At 45.0% G+C, this 22195-nt stretch overlaps 1 long non-coding RNA gene and 1 pseudogene across 2 annotated transcripts; both read right to left on the bottom strand.

Annotated features, from left to right (window-relative positions):
- Window positions 1-1296: 1296 nt before the first annotated feature.
- Top1-ps1 (DNA topoisomerase 1, pseudogene 1) lies at window positions 1297-11211 on the bottom strand (annotated as a pseudogene). Its single transcript, XR_010062645.1, has 3 exons — window positions 11193-11211; window positions 8442-9409; window positions 1297-2820 (listed from the first exon to the last, which is right to left on the bottom strand). The product of XR_010062645.1 is annotated as a DNA topoisomerase 1, pseudogene 1 (transcript).
- A 3863-nt stretch (window positions 11212-15074) lies between these two features.
- Window positions 15075-21418, bottom strand: LOC120099856 (uncharacterized). Its single transcript, XR_010063069.1, has 2 exons — window positions 21242-21418; window positions 15075-15261 (listed from the first exon to the last, which is right to left on the bottom strand). It is a non-coding gene; the product is annotated as an uncharacterized LOC120099856 (long non-coding RNA).
- Window positions 21419-22195: the final 777 nt, after the last annotated feature.

Here is a 22195-nt window from a genome sequence, read left to right as displayed (position 1 = left end):
ATACATGCATGTAGTTAGGGAAGAATCCTTCATCATGTGTCCTTTCACAGGCTGGCTTTAGCAGAACATCCTTTCGCCTGTGTCTGCTTTAGCAAAATGTTCCTTCGAGTTGTTTGCACCAATTTTCCAACCGATTTTCCAACGCAACCGATTTTCCAAAGAATCCTTAAGTTTCCACTTCACCATCTGGATTCCAGAAGACTTGGGCAGCTCCACTTTCCTACTCCTTACAGGTGTCCTTGACAGACAGCCCACATTTCTGCCATTGGGAATGTCCTGAGTTCTGCGTTCCTCTTGGGTCATCCATGCAGGAAATAGGACCTTGCCACATGTTGCCTGGCCACAGCAAGTGTCTAGAACGTTGACACTACCCTCTAGGAGGGCCCTGCCCTTGCATTCTACCTAAGTACACACCCAGCGTCATATGGATGATGGTGCTCTACTCTGCCACCAGCTAAGAATGTAGCCTGGCCCCCTTTCCCCAATGAAGCAGTCTCTGGGTCTGTACCCAGTCAAACCCGGGGGAAAGTTTTCCAGCAACTTCAGGGAGTGAAGGTTTATTTTGGCCCATGGTGTGAGGGGATACAGTACTCCATGGTGAGGAAACTATAGAGGCAAACTTCTCTGTGGCTGTGGGGACATACAGCCACATATTATTACATGCTCATATATTATTACACCAGGAAGCGTATATATAATTACATTAACATATGTAATATAGGTTAGAGAGATGACTGGGCAGCTAAGAGCACTGACCTGTTCCAGAGGTCCTGAGTTCAAATCCCAGCAACCATGTGGTGGCTCACAACCATCTGTAATGGGATCCATGTCCTCTTATGGTGTGTCTGAAGACAACAGTGTACTCACATACAAAAAAATAAACCTTTTTTAAAAATGTATACTGTATATTTTAGGCAGGTGGTACATGCCTGTAATCCAAGCACTTGGTAAGTAGAGGATCAGGAATTAGAGGTTAGCCTCAGCTATATAGTGAGTGAGTTGAAGGCTAACCTAGTCCACATAAGGTTGTGTCTCAAAAAAACAAAATTCTGTGTATGTGTGTGTCTCTGTGTGTGTGTGTGTGTGTGTGTGTGTGTGTGTGTGCAATATACAATTCTATCATGAGTTAAATAGTTGTTTGAGGATAGTTCATATAGTTATATATTTGGTGTGAGGAAACACTAAAATCCAATTATACAAGTGAATATTTATGACAGTTTGTTCTTAGATTGCATATTTTACACTCAAGTATCTTAGTTTTGAAGCTTTTCTTTTTTTTTTTTTTTTTTGACATCTGAAATATTTTTAAATAAGTTGTCCATAGGACAACTGGCTCAGCTCTCCCTTATAATATCTCCAGGTCTATCTTTTTGCAAAGATGTTGGTTTGTTAAGACTTGTGGCCTCTCCCTCCAGTGTGAGGGCAAGTGAGGCTCAGTTTATCCATCTTCCCCAAACCACACTGTTCCTTTCACAGAACCCCTGCCGAGACTGGTCAAAACTCGTAGTCCTCATCAGTCATATCAATGGCCCAAGCAAACTTCTCTCTCTGGGTTTTGTTGTAAATCTTCTCGATTGGGACCCCCCATTTTTTGCACCAAGCCACTGTGATCCTAGGGTCCAGGTAATTGAGTTTGGAGGTCCCCAAGGCAATTTGTTTGTTCTCCTCTCGGTCTGTGGCTTGAACCTCCAGCTTCATCAGCTGCTCTTCTAATCTCTGTACAGCCTTCTTTTTTGACTACTACCTTCTTGGTCTTTGCATCCTTCATGACTTTGGCATCAGCCTTAGCGCTTTTCAGGTCCTTTCGAGCATCTGCTAGCTGATCTTTCTTGGCATCAATCTTAGACTGCCAAGTTCATCATTGACTTCTCAAAGGTCTTTGGTGGCGCCCTCTGGTGGTTACAAAGAATTGCAACAGCGCGATTGGCACGGTTATAAGATAGAATCTGCTGGTACATTCTCATCAGGGGCTGTGAGCTCTTTAAGCTGCTGCTGCAGCGTGATGGAGGCATTGTAGGTACGGAACACCTTGGCAGTCAAGCCCTCCATGAGACCTTGAAGATGCTTATTTAGAATACCAGTATTAAGTCGATCAAAAAGATCATCCTCAGGCTGCTTGTTCTCCATAAATGGTTGTAAGTTTTTAAAAACTCGTTTCTCAACTGGGACTTTGTTATAGTATCTGATTGAGTCCTTCCCAGGAAAGTCAAACTCCACCACGTGACCATCCAATTCTGGGTGTAGATTGATGTGTTCCACTCTAAGTGAACAGCAACCCACAGTGTCTGCTGTCTCTCCTTCTTCCTTCTCATTGCCTGCTCTCAGAGCAAGCTTATCAATGAAGTACAGTGCTACAGCTCTCTGCCGAACTTTCATTTCTTTGGACTTCCAGTCTTCCCGATACTGATTTCGGATCTTGTCCACACACTTCTTCAGTCGCCGAGCAGTCTCATACTTCTGCCAGTCTTTCTCACCCTTGATTCGTGAACTGGGATTCAGCATGATATATTTGATAGAACCTTGGATATTCTCTGTCCAGGAGACCAGCCAAGTAACCTTGTTATCATGTCGAACTTCCTTCCATTTATGTCCAGGAGGAGGGGAAGGAACCTTGGCATCTTTGCTACAGTTGATGATGATGTCCTCAGGCATGATCCTTCTCTTCAGCATACCCATCTTGGGGTGGTTGCCACGGCCTCGGAAGAGCCCTGGAGGCTCTATCTTGAAGTTGGCAATCCTCTCTTTATGATTATCCATTACACAAAAGCCATATTCTTTCAATAATTTTTCATTTTCTTCTTTGATTTTCAATTTTTCTTCCTTGCTCATCTGTCGGTGCCAGCACCGACCTGGTACCGAGAATCGGGCGAAAGCCTACGGGATGAAAGAAACACACACACACACACACACAGGTTATCGTGTCAAGCCAGGAGAGGAAGAGAGAGAGAGAGAGAGAGAGAGAGAGAGAGAGAGAGAGAGAGAATGGAGAGCGGAGGGAAGAGTGAGAGTGAGGAAGAAGAGTGAGAGTGAGAGGAATAGTGAGAGTCTCCTGTAGCTTTATTCACCACTTATATACCCAAGTCTCCAGGTAGAAAATAACTGGGAAGCACAGTGGGAAACCCTGGCTCGTGACTACCTGGCTCGTGACTTCGGTAACAAAAGACCAACTACGAGACCTGAATTAATTAGGGAGAAATCCCAGAAGACCAGCCTAAATCTCAAGGATAAAGGCTGAGGAAGTAAAAGGCAGAAGTAAATTGACCACCACCCAGGTGTGGTCCAGGTGTGTCAGTTCCACATGCATCAGCCGGGCTCAGCAGAGGTCATGCAGTGGAGATCTCGGGTGTTTACTACTTGGTCTTTTCTTCCTGTGCCGTAAATACATGGGAGAGGCCTCTGTCCAACAATCCCATGACTTTAACTGTGGCCATGCAGTTACAAAGCGGCCAGGCCCAAATCCAATATGGCACTACATCTCCCCCGTTATTCTTTTATAAAAAACCATTAGGTGGAAGTAGTGGTCTGAGAGAGATCAGACATGCCTCACAGAGTGCCCAGCTCGGCCATGGCGAGCCACTCTTGCAGTTAGGACTGCACCCCAATGGCCAGAAGTGAACTTATGCTGTAACACACCGTTCTGGGCTATACGTGTGTTTATTGGGGGAGAAACTGGGCAGAGGAGCATTTGACCGGCCCGTACGTTTAAACGGGGTGTAGCCACCTCTGTCTTAGGATCGACCTCTCGAACCCCAGCCTTATCTGTCATAGGATCACCTTGTCGCCCCCAAGGTTCCTGTCTTAGATTGGTCAAGGGTCAGAGGAAGTTGCCCGTCGCTGAGAATAGCTGCATCAGGTCATCTTCTCATTCCTCTTACTTGAGCCCAGGGGCGAAGGAGCAGAGGCCAGATGGCATTAATTTAAGAGATTGTGGAAGTTGAGCCTCTCCCAATAAGTAGTGGGCACCTCATCTGGTTCTCCTCAGCTGCTACCACCAAGGGCCGTAGTCAAGCCGCTCCTATAGTGAAATTTAGAATTCCCAATTGTTAGCAACTACTCCAGAAAGTTCACCCACTGTGCTTGCCTAACAATAGATTGGGGGAGGGTAACTCCAGACACTGCAGACACAATGGCTGCAGCAGAAATGGCTGCTACAATAGCAGCGAAAATGCCAAGGTCTTTCCCAGGACAGTTCAGGATCGGTCATTCTTCTCTCGAACAACCAGCAGACAATGGAACCAAGTCTGAGATCTGCAGAACCAGGGCAGAGTTCCCCAGTCCACAGCAGCTTCCAGGAAGCAGCAGTGCACAGAGGGTCGGAGCGCAGGCCGTGGTGGGACAGGACACACTGACTGCAGCAATGCCAGAATTTCTGTGATGACAAAAGATGAGGGGGAATCCTCCGTCTTCCTCTAAGGGCACAGGAATGACTCCAGGAACCAGAACCACGAGAGCTGAATCTTCATGCTCCCAGGATCAGCATGGCTCACCAGACTCTCAGGCAGCTGGCACACTCCTGTAGCATTCTGTAGAAAAAACACAAACATTCCCTCTTCCCCATGTAAAATACCTGGACAGGATCATGCCAATATGTGGGTCTTTCTATTTCACCTAGGCAGAAGTATGCCTAGTTGTAGGGTGCCATAAACCTTGGCATCCAAATTTTAAAATTGAAATAAAAGGAGCATTATTTAGCGTACAGGGATAACTCCCCCTTTTTATTTATAAAGATATAGTAAAGATATTATTTATTAAGGTAAGTCCTCGAGGATTAAATTGAGGACACTGAGCACTTGTATTTATAAATTGACTTGTATATCAAATTATTGTCTCTAGCATAATTGTATTGGATATATAAAGAATGAGATCTTTTTTTTGACTAAGTGTTCTTATGTAAGGCCTATAATCTGTCTGGAATCTTGTCCTCCCTTGTTAAGGAGCCCAGGCAATCCAGTTTGAGTTCTTAAATGTCCTATAAAGGAACAGTATTTAGTGCTCTTAACCACTAAGCCATTTTTCTAGCACCTCACAAACTTTATTTACCTAAACATAAGCATTAATTAGAAATGTCAAATCTTGTAAATATTGTCCAGATTCAGTCTTACTAGAAATCTCTGAGCTGGCAGGGTGAAGCTGGGAGTTGAAAGTAAGCAAATGGAGTCTTCCTCTTTTCGTGAGGGTGTGTTATCAACTCCATAAAATACTTCCATGACTCTAGCCTACAATTCTGTATTAACAAAACTGAAGCTTTATCTCCAATGAGGATAACAAAGTTAAGTCCTCTGGTAAGGTGAGGTACTTTGGCAATTAACATATCCTTAGAAGCTTAAAATTAGCTTCAAATATTCTTTTCTGGAGTAGTGTAACAGCTACTCCCCAAATATTAAAGCTCATTTTGAGAGCAAAGGTATGTAGTAAAAATTTCCATATACATTGAAAGATTTAAGTTCTAACTTCTTACAATGAAGAAGTAACAAAATTACATAATACAAGGCTGTTAGCAATCCTCTAACTCTATCTTGAATGGCGGTTGAAGTAAGCAAACAGGCTATAATGCTCTCACAAGTTCTAAAACCTCATTAATCCTTCGTAAATCTTGTAACAATCTCTACCTGTTTGATTTTTTCTCAATTATAAATAAGTTTGAGTTACTCAATGTAACACTGGCAATCCTTAATCACAATCCTTAAATTCTCCTTGTAACACCAGAGCACAACCACAAGGTCACCTGAGTTCTGAGTAGTGACTAGGCAGCTGTCCTTGGGGCAGTGGAATTAGCATTAAAATACAGATAACTTCAGGGCAAACCAGAACTATGGAAAGCAAAACTTAACCTCTAACAAACTAGTCTCCAAAATCCAGTCTCCAAAACACCGAGTCTATCCTTCATGCTACTAAGTTTGACTGCCAATTCCTACATATGAACGCACAATGGTGCGGTCTCTAATACCTCAACAAAGAGACATTGCCCTAAATTCTTTTAGAAGCCTGGTTTCTAGAGTACGAATTCCATAAAAATATTATCTCAATTTAGACCTGTTTCCCTAGGTTGGCTCATGCCACATGTTGTCCAGAATGACTCTATCTAAATTACCAGCTTTATGTCAACTTTCTGTTACCAATATTATACCTTTTTAACCATATCCAATAACCTAAAAGCCAATAGTCCATAACCAAGGCATGTAGAGCATATTTATACATTTAAAACCAATCAGAAACAAAATTGAAGTGGCTACACCTATCTTTAATATTTAGACCAAGCACCATTTTTACTTTTCTAGCTATGATTTTAAGAGAAGCACCTTGTCACCTGCTAAGTCTAATAAGTCAGGGATTTTTCTAAGAGAAACAGCCATCCGCTCCCTTAACATAGAAGCTGAGGAGCTGCTGGCTCCTTTAAGATTGGCTAGTGTAAACATTTAGCCAGCCCCCTGGGGAGCTTGCCCAGCAGATTTAGGCTTCTAGCTACAGATGTAGGCTCCAAAAGCCAATTGAAACTTTTTATTTATTTGTACCTTTTTTGAAAGGAGTTAAAACTACATCAATGGGTGAATCAACCAGCATTTAAAATTTTAACCTTTTCTTTTAAACATGAAACACAAAACATTTAAACAACGAGAAACAAAAACCACAGACATAAACTGAAAGACATGGACAGCTTGGTGCACCAAGGACAAACAATAGACATAGAGGGAAAAACTAGAAGGTGTCCCACCGAAGGGACCCACATATCCTACCTATGGAACCCAGAACCAGAAATAAGCATTTCTCCAATAGGAGCCAGCAGAGAGGCAGGACGTCTCCTGCTTTCCCTCTGTTCCTAGGAGAGCTCTGAAAAGGTTTTTCTTTCTCCAAAGCAACCGCAGAGAGTCCGGGAGGACTGTTTTTCCCCAACCCATTCTCTCTCATGTCTAGGGTGTAAACTATCTCTAGCTAGGGTCCAAAGACTAAAATATAACTCTAACAGAACACATATGCAAAAACACTTTACCGTTACCTTGTCCCTTTTTTATGACAAGTTTTACTCAGGCTAGCCCAAATCATCCAGGCCTTTCCTGACCCATCTTACGTCCAATCCGTCCCTTCTCCTCCTATGCCGGCCGGGCTCCAGGGACGTCCCGTAGGTGGTGAAAAGCTCTCAGGGAGAACTTTCCCTCGGGATGGAGACCCTCTAACTCCAAAGACCAGACCGAGACACCACAGGATGCAATCAGCAAGAGGATTTGGTTTATTGTCGGGATACACAGGCACAGGCACCTGCGGGCGCTTCAGTCACTGGGGGGACTGGCGCGCCCCACGGAACCAAGGATGGGCTTTTATAGGATTTTGGGGAGCAGAAGCAAGCATACAGAAGCAGATGCATGGTTACAGGGATATAATTGGTGGATTCTAATATGGCAAGGGTTTAGCCCGGGGGCAAGTTTCCTAGCTACCTTCCTGAAACATAAGGACTGACTCGGCCCCCCAAGGGTTCAGCCTGGGGGCAAGTTTCTTAGCTACCTTCTTGGAACATAACGGCTGACTCGGCCCCCCACCAGGGTGTGGGACCTCTCCCGGGGCTTTTCTCATTGTCAGGTGCTCAACGGCAGTCCTCCTGTTGCCAGGCCTTCAACCAAACACATCTTGTTTGGCAGCCGCTGTGTACTCAGTGTTCTAACCTTTCTCTGAACCAGTCATCTTAAATATAGCCTTGCAAAATGGCGTTACTGCTGCTAAGCTGGGGTCTTTCAGTGGTACCCCCTTTCTTCTCTGATCTCCGTGGGACCTCCATTTGTCGGTGCCAGCACCGACCTGGTTCCGAGAATCGGGCGAAAGCCTACGGGATGAAAGAAACACACACACACACACACACACACACACACACACACACGGGTTATCGTGTCAAGCCAGGAGAGGGAGAGGGAGAGGGAGAGGGAGAGAGAGAGAGAGAGAGAGAGAGAGAGAGAGAGAGAGAAAATGGAGAGCGGAGGGAAGAGTGAGAGTGAGGAAGAAGAGTGAGAGTGAGAGGAATAGTGAGAGTCTCCTGTAGCTTTATTCACCACTTATATACCCAAGTCTCCAGGTAGAAAATAACTGGGAAGCACAGTGGGAAACCCTGGCTCGTGACTACCTGGCTCGTGACTTCGGTAACAAAAGACCAACTAGGAGACCTGAATTAATTAGGGAGAAATCCCAGAAGACCAGCCTAAATCTCAAGGATAAAGGCTGAGGAAGTAAAAGGCAGAAGTAAATTGACCACCACCCAGGTGTGGTCCAGGTGTGTCAGTTCCACATGCATCAGCCGGGCTCAGCAGAGGTCATGCAGTGGAGATATCGGGTGTTTACTACTTGGTCTTTTCTTCCTGTGCCGTAAATACATGGGAGAGGCCTCTGTCCAACAATCCCATGACTTTTACTGTGGCCATGCAGTTACAAAGCGGCCAGGCCCAAATCCAATATGGCACTACACTCATCTGTTTCCGAGCTTCTGATTGAGCTTTGAAATACTGGCTCATCTGTGTAAAGTCGCATTTGCTTAGGTTGGTAATCGTATTTTTTTCATCATTAGTCATTTCCTTTCTCCAGTCTTTAAAGAAATTTTTCCTGAATATTTCCTTAGTAGTATATTCATGGTCAAGCATTTTTGCAAAGAATGTAGCTACTTCTTCTGCTTTGGGACTCAGCTTCATAACTTTACCATCATAGTAAAACTTGACACCCTCTTGCAGAGGCTCATACGGTGGAGCGAAAACAGGCCCTTTATGTTCTAGGAATTTCCACTTGATGCCTTCTGGATAGCGTTCTTCTTCCCACCATTTCCACTTCTGCTCCTCTTCCTTTTTCGCCTTCTTCTTATTATTATCTGGCTCAGCAACCTTTTTATCTTTATCTTTATTCTTGGGCTTTTTAAGTTTGCCATCCTCTTCTTCTTCTAGTTTTCGTTCCTTCTCCTTCTTGATATCTTCTGTCTTAATTTTCTTAGGCTTATAATCAGCATCATCTTCATCCCGAGGCCTCTTCAGTGGCTTTATATCCTCTTTTGGAGGAGCAAAATAGCCATCATCTTCAGGCTCGTCTTTAATTCGTGGTGGACTAGAGAAGCCATTTTCCTTCTCCTTCTTTATTTTTGCATCCCCAGCAACTCTAATCTTTTCCTCCTTTCGTTTTTCCTTGTCTCTGTCTTTATGTTTGTCTTTATGTTTGTCTGAGTTTCCATCTTTGTGTTTGGTTTTCTCTTTCTCTTTGTGTTTCTTTTCAGAATCTTTATGTTCACTGTTGCTATGTTTAGACTTTTCCCGGTCCTTATCCTTATCCTTCTTGTGCTCCTTATGCCGGTGTTCTCGATCTTTGTGTTTATCTTTGTGTTTATGAGAATCATTCAATCGGAAATCCGCTTCGATCTGGGAGTTGTGGAGATGGTCCCCGCTGCGGGCTCAGAGGCAGCGCGGGGAAGAGAGGCGGACGGACGGTCGGGGCGGCCTGAACAGGCGGACGGAGCTCCTGAGAGGCACGAACAGACGGCGACAGCAACCAAGGGCCCAAGACTCCCCGGGACAGCTGAGGAGGCGGCGACGCTGCTGACAGACTGCCGGGCGGGCGGGCTGCGAGAACAGACCCCAGCAGTTGTGTAACAGCCTAAGTTCGCATTTCCCAGCTTTTCTTTTTTTAAATGAAGTTTACTCTGGGGCATGACAAGGGGTACTGAGAAAGAAGGAGAGGCAGAGAAAGAGAGGGGACAGAGAAGAACAGAGAGGAGAAGGAAGGGAAGAGGCCACCTGGGAACATGTAGAGAGAAAAGAGAGGGACAGAGAAGAAGAGAGAGAGAGAGAGAGAGAGAGAGAGAGAGAGAGAGAGAGAGAGAGAGAGAGAGAGAGGAGAGAGAGAGAGAGAGAGCTTTTCTTTTTGAAGTACTAAAAATCACTATCTTATCAAGAATGAGTCTCACAGTGCCCTGAACATTTTCAAAGTCTTCAAGAGAGGAACCTCCGGAGTCTGGCCAGATCATCCTCCACCCTCCTCCTGTCAGACTTCCCAGCCTGGACTTATGGAACACAGTCCTCTACTTTGATTGAGTGATGAGTGAGTGAGTGAGTGAGTGAGTGAGTGAGTGAGTGAGTGAGTGATGAGTGAGTGAGTGAGTGATGAGTGAGTGAGTGATGAGTGAGTGAGTGAGTGAGTGAGTGATGAGTGAGTGAGTGAGTGATGAGTGAGTGAGTGAGTGAGTGATGAGTGAGTGAGTGAGTGAGTGATGAGTGAGTGAGTGAGTGATGAGTGAGTGAGTGAGTGATGAGTGAGTGATGAGTGAGTGAGTGAGTGATGAGTGAGTGAGTGATGAGTGAGTGATGAGTGAGTGAGTGATGAGTGAGTGAGTGAGTGATGAGTGAGTGAGTGAGTGATGAGTGAGTGAGTGAGTGATGAGTGAGTGAGTGAGTGATGAGTGAGTGAGTGAGTGATGAGTGAGTGAGTGAGTGATGAGTGAGTGATGAGTGAGTGAGTGATGAGTGAGTGAGTGAGTGATGAGTGAGTGAGTGATGAGTGAGTGATGAGTGAGTGAGTGATGAGTGAGTGATGAGTGAGTGAGTGAGTGATGAGTGGTTGATGAGTGAGTGATGAGTGGTTGATGAGTGAGTGAGTGAGTGAGTGATGAGTGAGTGAGTGAGTGATGAGTGAGTGATGATGAGTGAGTGAGTGAGTGATGAGTGGTTGATGAGTGAGTGAGTGAGTGAGTGATGAGTGAGTGAGTGAGTAAGTGATGAGTGAGTGATGAGTGAGTGAGTGAGTAAGTGATGAGTGAGTGATGATGAGTGAGTGAGTGAGTGATGAGTGAGTGATGAGTGAGTGATGAGTGAGTGAGTGAGTGAGTGATGAGTGAGTGATGAGTAAGTGAGTGATGAGTGAGTGAGTGAGTGATGAGTGAGTGAGTGATGAGTGAGTGATGAGTGAGTGAGTGAGTGAGTGAGTGAGTGAGTGATGAGTGGTTGATGAGTGAGTGATGAGTGGTTGATGAGTGAGTGAGTGAGTGATGAGTAAGTGAGTGAGTGAGTGATGAGTGAGTGAGTAAGTGATGAGTGAGTGATGATGAGTGAGTGAGTGAGTGATGAGTGGTTGATGAGTGAGTGAGTGATGAGTGAGTGAGTGATGAGTGAGTGAGTGAGTGAGTGAGGAGTGAGTGAGTGATGAGTGATTGGTTTTTAATTGTATGTGTATGTGAGTACCTGCATGCATGTAAGCCATGTTTGTGCCTGGTCTCTACAGAGGCCAGAAGCAAGCATCCCATCTCCTGGAACTGGAGTCACAGGCAGTTGTAAGTCTCCCTAGATAAGTACGGGAAACCAGCCTCCAAGATGTGCTGGGGTAATGGTGGCACAGAACTTGTGGGAGTGGCCAAACAATGACTGGTCCAACTTGATGCCCCCGCCACGAGAGGGAGCCCACATCTGACATTACCTGGATGGCCAGGAACCAGAGGCTGGACAGCCCAGAGACCCAGAATAAAACCAAACAGGACTGGAAAAAAAAAGTCAATAAAATGATGATTCCTAATGGTATTCTGCTATACTCATTGATCCGTGTCTAGCCCAGCCGTCATCAGAGAAGCATCATCCAGCAACTGATGGGAACACACACAAAGACTTAGAGTCAAACACTAGGGAGAGCAAGGGGAACCCCACAGAAGAGGGGAAAGGATCGCGGGAGCCAGAGGGGTGGAGAATCCCCGGAGAACAGGGCTTGTGGAGCACCACAGAGACTGAAGCAGCAATCACAGACCCGGTATGGGTCTCAGCTAGGTCCTCTTATGCTATGATTGTATAAGTGAGTGTTCCTGTGGGACTCCTAACTGTGCGTGGGGGGCAGGGGGCGGTCCTGACCCTTTTGCCTGTTCTTGGGACTCTTTTCCTCCTACTGGGTTGCCTCGTCCAGCCTTATGAGGGTTTGTGCCTAGTCCTGCTGTAATTTGTTATACTGTGTTTGGTTAATATCCACAGGAGTCCTGCTCAGTTTCTCTACTTTGTTTGTTTGGTTTTTGTTGTTGTTGTTGTTGTTGTTGTTGTTGTTAATTTTGTTTTGTTTTGTTTTGTTTTTAAAGGGAATCAGAGGAGGAGTGGGTTGGGACCGGGTCAGCAGAAGGGGAAGGACTGGGAAGAGTGGAGGGAGGGGAAACTGCATTTGGGATGTAACCATGTAACATACGAGAGAAGAAAAAAAAACAAAATAAATAGGTTCTGGGAACTAAACTCCACATCTCCTCAAGAGTAGCAAGAACCCCTAACCCAATTCAAGTCAAGCTGGTTTGTCCTAAATTAGCCTGCATTTCCATGAACCAACACTAGAGGGCCGAACCCTCGCTGCCTCCACACTTACACTCAGTGACTGCCTAAGATGATAAAGAGCCTAGCCACAAGGTGCTACTGAAAAAATTCTCATGTCAGGTCACGAAGTTTAAGTCTTTTGGAAATACAGGTCTCCATTAAAGCAAAAGTCACTGTAGTGTATCCTAGGAAATTAAACAATTAAGTAGTACCATACATCAGTGAGAACAGATTTCTGCAAACCGCAAACCAGAAAATAGTTGAAAAGAAATTATCTGGGAAGGTAATACATGTGGGCCTTAGCAGCCGGCAAAGGCATGCATAGACTTATGGGGGAAAAAAACAAGAGCATATGAAAATAATTATGTTGTGTCTTTAAACACAATGAAATTATCTAATTAAGCCTATATTCATTAAAGGTCAACCACACATAATTTATGTCGACTCATAAAATGCATTGTGTAAATAATAATTAACAAATATGCTCTTTCTTTTTCTCATCTCTAGCCTATTAGCCCTAGAAACGCCAAAGCATTGTGTGGTTGGAACACACTTAAACAGCTGTCATGTTTCCCTGAGACAATTTCATATAAAAATAACCCGAAGCCCACAGACACCAAATCTCTGGCAGTTCATCAAGCCTATGGCACTGTTTTTCAGGGAACAATAAGAAGACACTGTTGGAAAGATCGTAAGTGTGAGGTCAATAGGAGACAAGGAAAGAAAAGCTATTCTCTCCCCGTGGAAGCATGGAGGGTACTAGAAACTCCAGTGCTGGAAAAAAAAAATATCATCTAGAACGGAACCACCTATATTGCATGATCCTCCCACAGAAGACACATGGGCACAAGCCCAATAGAAAGGCTTAATTCACCAGCTGCACTGGAACTTGCCCAAATCGTGCGGCACCAAATCTCACTGTTCTTGGTCATTTAAGCACAAAAAAAAAACATATCCTGGGTCGACACACTGCGGTTGGCAAGAACAGTTAGCAAGAAACAGAACCACAGAAGCCAAAACACGAGGTTAGTGCTGAATAAAAATGAGGATGTGGCTGCCGGTGCGGTTGAGACCGGTTTTATTATAGATGAGAGAGAGAGAGAGAAAGAGAGAGAGAGAGAGAGAGAGAGAGAGAGAGAGAGAGAGAGAGAGAACGCCGAACGCCAGAGGCATCTGGAAAGGTCCAAACTGGACTGGGCCATGAGATGCGAGAGCTGGCACGAGAGCGAGAGCGACAACCAGGAGCAAAGAGAGGTGAAGAACCAAAACAGTTCTTAGCCAAAATGGCTGAGTTAAACAGAAATCAGAAGCTGTGGGGAGGGAAGCAAAAAGCAAAGCCCCGCCCCTAGGAGGGAGAGGTTTGGAGGAGGGGGCGGGGTGAGTAGTGCTGGGAGGAGCCATAGGTACTGAGGGAGCTTTGTCTCGTGTCTGACAAGGACATCTAGAGACTTTCCAGCTACATCCTGGCAACATTGATTTATCCATTGTTCCTGTTTTGTCAAGCATCGCTGCCTATGTGCTTGGTGATGTCGCCTCTATCATGGCGTCAGATGTGCTTAGGTGTAGGGACCTAATAAAGTCTGAGAGCCTGTTAGAGTAGACACGCTGGAGAGATGGTTCAGTAATTAAATTCTTATGTGCTGTTCTTCCAGGGGACCTGAGTTCCCAGAACGTACATCAACCATCCGTAACTCCAGCTCCCATGGATCTGATGCTTCCTACCTCCTTGGACCCTGAACTCATGTGCATAAAAAATAAATAAAACTGTAGAATGGTGATCACCAGAGCTGGGGGGATATAGAGTGAGGGATGGGAAAGACCAATCAGTAGGGACTGAGCTACAGTCAGAGAAAAGCAGGAAACCCTGCATGCCATTGCACAGAGCGGTGACTGTCAGTAACACTGCTACAGAACTCAAAAGCTGAAAAAAAAAAAAAAAGGACCTGGAAGTTTTCGCCATAAAGAACTCATAACTGTGAGATAAATAGGTTTAGCCTTATTTAAATATGCAATCTATGCGTATCAAAGTATTATTACACTCTATGCCATTAATATGTATAATGGTTAGACTATTACCAGTTCAAAAATACACTGGGCTAATAAGGTCTGGAGGTTCAGGCTCCAGTCTGCTCTGTCGTGGACTTGCAGTGGGGACCAGGACACTTCCTTCGCCTTTCTGGGACTCAGCTTCTCCCCGAAGAAATAGAAGATCTGAAGGAACTGCATAAACTCCAACTCTAGCTAAAAGGTGGGCGGTTGGACGTGCTGAATTCGTAGGTAGGTGTGGCACTGCTCAGCCTTTTGGAGAACAAGGCACTCCCGCGAACCGCCTGAGGCTGGAGCTGTGCAAACTGATCTGAGCTATAGCAATCCCTGCAAACGGTATAGCAAGAAGTTCGGAGCCCCTGCCTCCGGAGATCACACAGACTGTTCCAGCCCTCTCCCCACCTGTGATCATCTCAGAGGACCCACACTTCCTTGAGCTGGGACCCATAGTCTCAAAGCATCTGAAAGCTGTTTGTCAATACCCGGGAGACTTGAAGGGGCTTTGGGTCCCAGTGGTTAAGGCAGCTGTGGCTCTGACCTCTCTTGGGAGTGCACCCTCTCCTACGATGTGAAACTCCTGGAGGACCGGCAATGTCCCCCACTTGCCCAAGCCCAGTCAGGCTAACTTCAAGAGTGGTGCTTTCCTTATTTCCATTTCGGTGTGCATTTCTTGGTCCTGTTAAAGGAGAGAGTGCACTTGGGATCAAGTAAGCCATGAGACCCGAGGCTAAGGAGACCATGTTTTTCTGAGGACAGTATCTTTATGTTAAGGGCAATCGGTTTTCCCACTGGGTCAGAGCTTCAGCCGAGGCTGAACTCAGCCAAGGGCGATGACCGTTCATAGTTCTTTCAGGATCCGTCCAGAGCGCAGGGGTTGACATCTGGACCTGCTTGCCGAAGGGAGTGTTAGAGCATCTCTGTCAAGGGCCTGTATCACCAAGGAAAAATATAGGGATGTGGTCAGGATGTGGATTAGAACGTCATTGGTCTTTGGAGCTGTTTTCAGAGCGAAGAAAATTCTATGAATTACTAATAAAAAAACAAACCCACACTGGGCTAGCCTTAGCATGCACAAGACCCTAGGTTTTATCTCCCAAACAACGTTTTTAAATCTTTTTGAAACAGACTCGTCCTAGCCTAGGCTGACGTGTAAATACGTTTTGCAGCACAGGCTGAACAGAACTTAACAATAATCTTCATACCTCGGCCTCCTGAGTGCTAAATTATAGGCACGGGCATAGTATGTTAGACTTTTTTTTTTTTTTTTTTCTGTTTAATAAGCAGGTTAGAACACACCTTTAACCCAGCACTCAGAAGACAGAAGAAAGTAGGTCTCTATGAATTCCAGAATATTCAGGGCAAAAAGTGAGACCCTGTCTCAAAAAAAAAAAATCAAATTAAATGAAAAAGTAAGCCTGGCAGTGGTGGTGCACACCTTTAGTCCCAGCACTCAGGAGGCAGAGGCAGGCAGATCTCTGAGTTCAAAGCCAAAGCCAGTCTTATCCACACAGTGAGTTCCAAGACAGCAAGGGCTACACAGAAAAACCCTGTCTCAGAGTGGAGGAAAAATAAACTAAAATCAAACAGAAAAGTCCTGTCATGTACTCTGTAAATGGCCTACAATTAAAATTAAGACACTAATGTTTTATTTCATTATTTGGACACAGTCTTTAGAGTGACTGGTGGTTCTCCTTTCGTGGTAAAGAGAGAACATTATCTTGTCTAAGATTTGACTCTCGGCTGGACCAGATAGCACACGCTTATAAGTCCAGCATGGGGGAGGTTGAGGCAGGAAGATCGGTTTATCCTTGATTACATATTGAATTTGAGCCCACTCTGGGCTAAATGAGACCCAGTCTTAAAAAGCAAACAGAAAGAAAGAAAGAAAGAAAGAAAGAAAGAAAGAAAGAAAGAAAGAAAGAAAGAAAGAAAGAGAGAGAGAGAGAGAGAGAGAGAGAGGGAGGGAGGGAGAGAGAGAAAGAAAGAAAGAGAGAGAGAGAAAGAAAGAGAGAAAGAAAGATTCTTGCTTTTGAATGCCTTGGCACTGAAAGCAAGCCTGATTTCCAACTGCAAAGCTCTGTCTGCTATTTAATCCCCGCCATGTTAAGAGAGTTATAAATAGATACATCAAGACCTGATACTCAATCCACAGCAGCTTTTATTAATATGAAAATCCCATTTGCAATGGCTTTTCTACCCAACTAAATTGGCCCAGTGAGGTAATCCTGTTAAGACCGAATCCCTGTCTCAAGAGGCCTCAGGGGGAATTGTCATTTGCATACATTTGCATATCAATCCCTAGTTGGTAAAATTCCTCATTAAGGAGTGGATTTCTTCCTAGCTGCTGACATCCAGGAAGCCAAACGTTTGGTCCAGTATGTTGAATACAATTGGTTTAATCTCTCACTCCTAGATACTTTTAACCACTGCTACTTATTTTAAATGAAGTAAAACTTTACCCAAACTCATGTTTTACAGGGAAATTTTCCACTGGGGGTAGGGAACAGGTTATCAAAGTGGATATTCATTAGTTGGAGAGTCCGAAGGAAGGAATTAAATACTTAAAGCCAGCCAGTCCAGGTGTACGGTCCCTCTCGGGCTGGCCAGAGGCCCAGCCCAAGAGCAGGAGCCACCTTGAGTCTGAGTGTTCTCCTTCTCAGTCTGCATTCCTGCTTTCTTTAGCTCACTTCCCTTTTTCCTGACAATCTTGTCTTCTTGTCGTTGTCCTCGTTCTCCCAACTCCCCTCCCACCCGAGAAACAGAAATAATGGAAATATTCTAGGTTAAGGTTGGGAAATGGCAAAAAGGATTTGCCCCCATCTTGCTTACTTGGCTTTTGTTTCTGTTTCTAAGGCTTCTCCAACCTAGGTGCAACCTTAAACCTCTCCAACTCTCCAGACTCTAGTGGCCTCCATCTCCTCCAGACGCTGTGTTTTTACAGTTTCCACCCTCTTTCCTGTCAGAGAGCTTGTTTTCTTCCACTATATATCTGTAATTCAGAGCCGGGGAGGTGGTCCGGTCAGTGCTTGCTTGAAGAGCTGAGTTGAGATCTCCAGCATCCAAGAGAAAGCTGGCCACAGCAGGATCTGACACCTCGGCATGGGGGGCGGGCGAGGAGCACAGGAGAGAGGCAAATCCCCAGAGCTCATTAGTGAGTCACCCTGGCCAATCTGATGGGCTACAAGTTCAGTGACAGTCTGTCTCAAAAGTAAGGCAATACCGGGGCCTGGCGTAGCACATCTTTAATCCAAGTGCTCAGAAGTCAGAGACAAACAAATTTCTGTGAGGTGGAGACTAGCCTAGTTTATACAGGTCCAGGACAGTCCATGCTACAAAGAAAAACAATGTCTCAAAAAACTAATAAATAAATAAAAATTTAAAAACAGAGTAAAGGGTTGGGGATTTAGCTCAGTGGTAGAGCGCTTGCTTAGGAAGCGCAAGGCCCTGGGTTCGGTCCCCAGCTCCAAAAAAAAAAACCAAAAAAAAAAAAAAAAAAAAAAAAAAAGCCCACACCCACAGTGACACACCTACTCCAACAGGGTCACACCTTTATTCTTTTTTACAATATATTCTTATCATTTTCGTCAGACAAATTAAAAAGTTATGAGTGGGGGCTGGAGAGATGGCTCAGCGGTTAAGAGCCCCGACTGCTCTTCCAGAGGTCCTGAGTTCAATTCCCAGCAACCACATGGTGGCTCGCAACCATCTGTAAAGAGATCTGATGCCCTCTTCTGGTGTATCTGAAGACAGCTACAGTGTGCTTATATATAATAAATGAATAAATCTTTAACAAAAAAAAAGTTATGAGTGTTATGTAGAAACGTGAAATAAGTAAATTTAACTGAGTACGGATGGTATGTGTCTTAGTTACTTTCCTATTGCTGTGATAAGGCATGGTAACCAAGGCAACTCATAGAAGAAAGCCTCTGTTAGGGGCTTATGGTTTCAGAGGGTTAGAGTCCATAACTATCAAAGGCCACACCTTCTAATGGTGCTACTCCCTGGGCCAAGCATATACAAACCATCACAACGGCCCAGCTTCATTGGGGTTTCTTGCAGGAGCATGGCTGTTTAAAGGCAGTTGTGTCATCAAAAGACCCTCCTCTGCACTGATGAAGACCCGTGGAAGCTGCCTCTTTGGCAGCTCCTCAAAGTCTCTTCTCTCCAGCAACTGGTTACTGCTTATATACTGTAGAGGAGGAGTCTTGCAAACTTGTGACTGCCATGACCTTGTAAACCCCCTGAGCCTCAGTGCTCTTCCCTACTTCCTCATAACAAAACCTCATCCCCGGGCTAAAGAAATGGCTTAACGGTTAAGAGCACTGACTGAGTTCAATTCCCAGCAACCACATGGTGGCTCACAACCATCTGTAATGGGATCTGATGCCCTCTTCTGGTGTGTCTGAACATAACTACAGCGTACTCATATTAATAAAAATAAATAAATCTTAAAAAAAAAAAAAACTCACCCCCTAGTTCAAAATAAGGAGGAGGAAGATGAGGAAGAAAGCGGGAAGGAAGGAGAAAAATTAAGAACCAGGACGTTCTCGGGGTTGGGGATTTAGCTCAGTGGTAGAGCGCTTGCCTAGGAAGCGCAAGGTCCTGGGTTCGGTCCCCAGCTCCGAAAAAAAGAACCAAAGAAAAAAAGAACCAGGACGTTCTCAGGGCTTGAACAATTGCCTAGCACACCCTAGGCCCTGGACTCTAGGCCCTGGATTCCATCTCTAGTGTCACAGATAAAAATAATAATCACCATACCAGACGATGGTGGCTCACTCCTTTAATCCCAGCACTCAGGAGGCAGGGGCAGGTGGATCTGAGTTCAAGGACAGCCTGGTTTACAGAGTGAGTTCCAGAACATCCAGGGATACACAGGAAACCCTATCTCAATAAAAAAGGAAAAACTAGAATACATTTTTTTAAAGGTGGAGGGAGGAGCTCGTGAACCTGTACCCTCCTCCCTGAGAGCCCAGTGGCAGTTCCTGGTTCCTGAGAAAGGGTGCCATTGAATTCAGTGTTACAGCCACTAGTGACTTGCCCGTGCTCCAATCAATGTCACCCCATTCATGAGCATGCCCTGATTAGACCTGGTAGGTTACAGAAAAACAGCAAAAACAAAAAGATATGAAAATTGGAAGAGATTTGTGAAAAATGAGGGGTCTGGGGAGAAGAGTGATATCATGATGTGCTGTGATAAACACCAGGGCCAACAGCCGCTGCAGTGAGAAAAGGTCTTTAGCTCACCTTACCCTTCCAGGTCACAGCCCCTCAGTGCTACAAGCTGGGACAGGCAGGGTGATGGAGTAAGATCCTGCTTTTAAAAAAAGAACGAACGATGGAAGGAGTAAAAGAAGGAAGGAGGGACCTGAAATCTAGATTTGGGCTGTGCGGATGTTTAATTCTTCCACAATCAGCAGACACCACCCTGTGTTCCTGATCCGTGTGTGACGTTTTGTTATGCGTGAGACCGTGAGTATTCTTGGAACACATCCAAGGCATACGCCCAGGGTTCTGGTCCATCTGTGAACACGGAGGGAACCGACCGGAAGTGGTGGATAAACTGTTGAAAATCGAGCGGGCCTCTGTGAAGCTTTCTCTAGAAGCAGAGAGAGAAGGCAGCAACGGGCAATCTTCGCAACATTTGGAGAAACTAGTTGCATACATTTCCCCCGTGGGACAAAGCGCACCAAGGAAAGTGACAGCCTTTAAACCATGAGAAATTTTTACGTACTCTGCTCCTGATAATGCAGAGCAATACAGAAGTTAGAATTACAAGTTAGAATTACAAATCTATACAAATCGGCCCAGTAATTCTACATCTTGAAATCATTACACATAGCTCACTCTAAAAATAATTTCTTAATTATCTCTATATAGTATATAGTTGGGCACAGTGCACACATTTTAAAAATTCACTTATTTATTTATTATATACAAGTACACTGTCTCTGTCTTCAGACACACCAGAAGAGTACATCAGATCCCATTACAGATGGTTGTGAGCCACCATGTGGTTGCTGGGATTTGAACTCAGGACCTCTGGAAGATCTTCTTAACCACTGAGCCATCTCTCCAGCCCACAGGGCACACTTTTAACCCCAGCATTCAGGAGAGAGGCAGGCAGACCTCTGAATTCACGGCTAGCCTGGTCTACAGAGCTAGTTTCAGGATAGCCAAGGCTATACAGAGAAAGCCTGTCTAAATATATATTTTTCATATATACATGTATTTTTCCATATATATTTTCATATATATGTATATATACACATACATACATATATATGTATACATATACATACATATTTACATGTGTGTGCATGAAGATGAATGTTATGTGTATGCAGATGCCCCAGGAGGCCAGAAGAGGGTGTTGGATCCCTTAGAACTGAATTTACAAGTGATTGTAAGCTACCCAACCCAGATACTGAGAACTGAGTAAGTTAGCTCTTCAGGAAGAGCAGGTATGTGCTCTTTGCTACTGAGCTAGCTGTCTCTCCGGCCTCTTAACAAATTTTTAAAGAGAAAGAACTCGGGCTGGAGAGATGGCTCGGTGGTTAAGAGCACTGACTGCTCTTCCAGAGGTCCTGAGTTCAAAGCCCAGCAACTACATGGTGGCTCACAACCATCTGTAATGAGATCTGGTGCCCTCTTCTGGTGTGTCTGAAGACAGCTACAGTGTACTTATAAATAATAAAAAAAAAAATCTTAAAAAAAAAAAAAAGAAAGAACTCGCCCCCACCCCATCCCCAAAAGATGGCTTTTGAAGGAAGTGTCGTTTGAGGACCTTTAGGTTCCAATGAACAACAGGTTCTTCAGTAAGTTGACAAGGCTGGGAAAGGGGGGAGGGGGGCTCTGAGACTCCTGAGGCAGGGGAGGGTGCAAGGACACGCTGTCCCATTCATACTCACTTAGGCAGTTCCTATTGCCCTTCCTCATTGTGCTCCTGAGGCCCATTCAAAGCTAACACTCACACTCGATGACATTTGGTACATGGGTAACCGTGGGCAACCAGCTTCATTCTCCGTTGTCCTAGCAACGGTGATGTTCTTCAGTGGGGTTTCCACCGGTGAAGTAATCATCCTTCTTTGAGGTGGACTCCCCTACACTTGCAGTTTTTTTTTTTTTCACATCAGTGACATTTATGAATAAGCCTCAATTAGATGCAATTACAACTGAGCTGTTAAGGGAGGCTGTGAATTGAGTCAGATTTGCATATCCTTCCATCAAACCTGGCAAACACATGGATTGTGCGGCCTGGTTCCATGCAGGGATAGGGCGCCACTCGCTGTACAAAACCACCTGCCGTGCTCCAGTTAAAGACGGGCAACCTCTCCTCCTTGTTCCTCCTCTTCAAAGACAAACAGGAGTAGACTCCACAGTTTCTTGTTCCAGCGCAATAAAAAGGAAAGAATAGCCCAGTATAGGCAGCCTCCCACTCACCCGGAAAAACTGCAAGTTTACGGCCCAGAGTCACTCTGCTGGAAAGAGATGGAGCCAGGGATTCGGAACGGCCTCTCACAACTCCTCCTGCCCCTGCCACTAACTCCTGCCCAGGGCCAGTTATGAAATATTACGTTGTTTCAAAAATGACCCTGAGTTTCATGATGCCCACAGAGCTGGTGAAAAGAGTGAGTCTACCTGTGTCTGTCTGTCAGAGGTCAGTAGGAAGTGAGTTAGTCTTGGAAGCCCAGGGCTGGCTACTGAATGACAAGCTCCCAATGACTCCCATAGCCCCTGAACTCCTGGATTAAATGGCTACATCTGACTCACCTACACTCAAATGCGTTATGATCTCCCCCTGCCTTCATAGAATCCCATTGCATGGGCTCTTAGTTGTGATGGTTTGTATATGCTCGGGTCAG

The sequence above is a fragment of the Rattus norvegicus genome, chromosome 1, assembly GCF_036323735.1.
Source record: "Rattus norvegicus strain BN/NHsdMcwi chromosome 1, GRCr8, whole genome shotgun sequence".
Taxonomy (NCBI): Eukaryota; Metazoa; Chordata; class Mammalia; order Rodentia; family Muridae; genus Rattus; species Rattus norvegicus.
This window is presented reverse-complemented; position numbering and strand designations above follow the sequence as displayed.